This window comes from Eulemur rufifrons, chromosome 8 (assembly GCF_041146395.1).
Source record: "Eulemur rufifrons isolate Redbay chromosome 8, OSU_ERuf_1, whole genome shotgun sequence".
NCBI classification, from domain to species: Eukaryota; Metazoa; Chordata; class Mammalia; order Primates; family Lemuridae; genus Eulemur; species Eulemur rufifrons.
In genome coordinates this window covers 15,619,009-15,623,840 of record NC_090990.1, presented here as the reverse complement: position 1 = coordinate 15,623,840, position 4,832 = coordinate 15,619,009, and positions in this window count along the sequence as shown.

Genomic DNA, 4,832 nt, shown 5'->3' with positions numbered 1-4,832 from the left:
CCCAGAGTGCTAGGATTACAGGCATGAGCCACCACACCCGGCCTGCATAAGCACTTTTTAACCCCCACTTCTGTGCTTTTTCTGTAATGTCCCATCAGCCAAAACAAGTTTCATGGCCAAATCCAAATTCAAGTTTCATGGAAAGATAGACTATCTGCTGACTTCACCTCTTGATTGAAAGAACTACAAAATACTGTGGCTCCTTTCCCTTACCCACTTCCAGTATGCCTATGTTAGTTATCTTTTGTTGTATAACAAATTGCTCCTAAACTTAATGACTTAAAACAATAATTAACATGTATAGTCTTACAGTTTTTGTGAGTCAGGAATTTGGGAGCAACTTAGCTGGGTGGTTCTGGCTTTCAGTCTCTTGTGAGCCTGAAGTCACCTGAAGGCTTTTCTGGGGCTGGAGGATCCACTTCCAAGATGGCACACTCACAGGGCTGGCCAGTTCATGAAGGCTGTTTGCCATGTGGACCTCTCCATAGGACTGTTTGTGTGTCCTCATGATATGGCAGCTGGCTTTCACCAGACCAAGTGATCCAAGAGAGAGCAAGGTAGAAACCACAATGTCTTTTCTGACCTGGCCTTAGAAGTCACATACTGTCCATTCGGTAACATCCCATGGTTCAACCACATTCAATGTGTAAGGGAACTGCATAAGGGTGCAGATACCGAGAGGCAGAAATCATTGGAGGCCACCTTAGTGGCTGGCTATCACACTACCATACATGTTAAGTGGCATTGAAAATGTCTTTATTCTACTCTTATATTTAATTGGTAATTTGTAGATCAAACTCTTTCCTAATTTTGAAGATATTGCTCTGTTTTTTTCTAGCTTTGAAAAATACAATGCTGTTCTGATTCCTGATTCTTTGTATGAGTTTCCCCTTCCCTTTTCTGGAAGCATTTAAGATCTTCTCTTGGTCCCTGGTATTCTGGAATGTGATGATGTTGTGCTTTGGTATGACTCTTTTGTCATTCGTTGTGCTGCTTACCTGCTGGATGTTTTCCATTTAGAAACCTTAGAACAGTGTGAGCAGGCAGGTTAGGACATCTGAATGCATGTGCACAAGGCCCCCTGCCAGGTACATTTAGGGATATGAAGTGGAGGGGGGGAGGATTGGGGTCCTGCTCTCTTCTTTCCACCACCTTCTAGTGCAGAGTTCTGAGAGGCCCCACAATTTGAATGTGGTCTTCCAGGTCATTGTGAAGGTTTGTTTATCAAAATAGCAGAATAGACTATCTTTTATTTAATAGTTCATTAGCTTCACTTATAACTTTTTAAGTATGCCTCCATCTGTACTCCTGCCTCAGTCCCACAAATATTAGGTATGGCCTGTTAGGCAAGTTGCTTAACCTCTCTAGGCCTCAGATTTTTCTTATCTAAAATGGGAATAGTAGGAGTACCTACTTTGTAGACCTTTATTATGACAGTAATGTGAGATAACACCTGAAAAGTGTTTGATGCAACATCTGATACTTAGGAAAAGGCTATTACAGTAGTTCCTCCCACCCCCCCATCCATGGTTTCACTTTCCATGGTTTCAGTTATCCTCAGTCAAGCATGGTCCAAAAATATCAAATGGAAAATTCCAGAAATAAACCATTTATAAGTTTTAACTTGCACGCCGTTCTGAGTAGCGTGATGAAATCTCATGCCATCCCATCCCATCTCACCTGGTCATGAGTCAACCCTTTGTCCAGCGTCTCCACGCCGTAGATACTCTCTGCCCGTTAGTAGCCCTCTCAGTTATCGCATCAGCTGTCGCGCTACCGCAGTGCTTGTTTTTAAGTCGCCCTTATTTCACTTAATAATGGACCCAAAGAGCAAGAGAAGTGATGCTGGCCATTCGGAGATGCCAAAGAGAAGCGTAACGTGCTTCCTTTGGTGAAAGTTCTTGACTTAATAAGAATTTTAAAAAGGTATGCCGAAGTTGCTAAGATTTATGGTAAGAACGACTCTTCTATCTGTGGAATTGTGAAGAAGGAAAAAGAAATTCCTGCTAGCTAGTTTTGCTGCTGCATCTCAAACTGCAAAAGTTATGACCACGATGCATGATAACTTCTATTACAGTATATTGTTGTAGTTCTATTTTATTATTAGTTGTTAATTGCTTACTGTGCCTAATTATAAATTAAACTTTATCATGGGTATGCATGTATAGGAAAACCCACAATACTCGCTATATACGGTTCAGTACTAGCCGCGGTTTCAGGCTTCCCTTGGGGGTCTTGGAATACATCCCCCACAGATGAAGGGGGACTATAGATAGTCCCCACCTTATGATGCTTCGACTTAGGATTTTTCCACTTTACAATGGTGCGAAGGTGATACGAATTCAGCATGCGCCCCAACTTAAAATGGGCTTACCTCGGGATAAACCCGTCGTAAGTTGGAACTGTCCTAAGCGGACGAGCATCTGTGCTGTGCTTCCACGGTGGCTGTCACTATTGCCAAGAGCAAGGCTGTCGGCTCAGCGCCCCCGCCTGGGAGAACGGAAAACTGCAGTTGCTAAGGGAGCTGGATTTGGAAGGAGCTGGCTGGGGGTTGCAGGGTGGTTTAGCTGGGATTGGGGAATAATGCCTTGTGCCTCTACTTACTGTCCCTCTCTTGCACGCCTATGTTGCAGGAATGCCTGAGGACAAGTGGGAATTCTCACTGATTTCCAGGACTACCCTGGGGCAGGTAAGAACAGCTTCTAAGTTTTTTCTTTCTCCCACCACCACGTTCCATTTCCGAGCTCAAGGACTGCTGAATTTGTATCCATTTTCGTTTTCCTCTCTCTCATCTCAATTAGGCTGGGAGAAAGTGTGTTTTGTTGTTGTTGTTGTTGTTGTTGTTACTTTTGACTGCGTCTTTGTGGCAAACTGGCATACAATGTAACAGCTAAAAGCCCTATGGTACTAATAATGTGCCAAAGGCTGTCCTAGGAGCCTTTTCTTTTTTCTTTCTTTTTTTTTTTTTTTTGACACACAGTCTTGCTCTGTCGCCCAGGCAAGAGTGCAGTGGCATCATCATAGCTCACAGCAGCCTCCAACTCCTGGGCTCAAGCAATCCTCCTGCCTCAGCCTCCCCAGTAGCTGGAACTACAGGCATGCGCCACCATGCCCAACTAATTTTTCTATTTTCTGTAGCGGCTCTTGCTCAGGCTGGTCTTGAACTCCTGACCTCAAGCAGGAGTTCCCCTCCTCCTTGGCCTCCCAAAGTGCTAGGATTATAGGTGTGAGCCACCACGCCTAGCCTAGATTGTTTTTTAATCTTCTTAATTGCTGGTGTCCTATTATCTTCATTTTATAGATGAGAGAACTGGGGCACAGACAGGCTAAGTAAATTGGCCAGGGTCACACAGGTGGTTAGTAGTGGAATTAGAATTTGAGCTCAGGAATTAGAATTTGTTCGTCACCACACTGAACCTTCTCAAAATATTAATTAACATTTATTGAGTACTTACTATGTGACAGGCTGAGACCCCAGAGCTTAGGAGCTTAACCACCATGCTGCACTTACCAGCTGTGTTACCTTGGACAAGTCGTTTTCCTCAGAGTTTAGGTTATAACAACACCCCTCTCCTAAATGCCCACTCCATGCTTGGTGTCCAGCCTAATTCATCATCATCATCATCCTGGCCAACATGTCCTGAGCCCTTTCTGTGTGCCAGGCACTGTTCTAAACACTTTACAAGTTTTAACTCACCAAATCATTACATGATAGTTCTGCAAGGTTGACATATTTTCCTCATTTTTGGAGGAAGAAACGGAGACATAGAGAGGTTAAGTTGCTCAAGGGCACACAGCCAGGAAGTGTGGGATTCTAAGTCGGGTCTGACCACAGCCTGTACCCTTCGCCACCCTGCTCCTGGCCCTGTGGATTCCCTACAGCCCAGGCTGCCATTATTGCCTTTGGAGTCTTTGGTACCGTTAGCAAATATTTCCAGTTCTCTGCTCCAGGCACATGATGGATTGTGCTTCCTTTCCCCCTTGAATTTAGGTGTGGCCAATGAAATATGGTGGACATAACCTATAGGCCAGTGCAGTATTCTCCACTTGCCTTGAAAATCTTACAGGCATGGAGATGGCACCTCCCTTAACCTGGACCCCTAAGTGAGGATGACATAGAGCAGATCCCCAGCAGACCCACAATGGACGTGTAGTGAAACCCTTGCTGTTGCCAGCCCCTGAGATTCAGAGGTTGTTACTGCAACATAGCCAAACCCAGGGTTTCTCAACCTTGGCACTATTTATATTTCGGGCCAGATAATTATTGTGCGGAGGGGCTGTCCTGTGCATTGTAGAATGTTTAACAGCATCCCTGGCCTCTACCCACTAGATGCCCATAGCACCCTGACAGCAGTGACAACCAAAACATCTCCAGACATTGCCTAGTGTCTTATTGGGAGAAAAGTCACCTCCAGTTGAGAATACTGCCTGAGCCTATTCTAATAGTCTGATTGTCCTGGTAGTCCTAAATAAACCCCATTTGGGCATGGTGTTGGGGGAGTTTTGTTTGTTTGTTTTTGTTTCATTTTGTTTTTTGCTTATTTTAATGTGCTGTTGATTCTGCTAATATTTAGAACAGTCACATCAATGTTCATAAATTAAATTGATCTGTGAGTTTCCTTCTTGGTGTAATCTTTATCTAATTTCAATATCAATGTTATTATACTAGCCTCAAGAGCATTTTCCTTCTTTTTTTTTGTGCTTCGGAATAGTAAGTGGCATTGGTATTATCTGATCTTTAAAGGTTGAAAGAGTTCCCCTATGAAACCATCTTGGGCCCAGAGCTTTCTTATGAGGGAGGCTTTACAACACTTTGTTGTTTCTATGGTAAT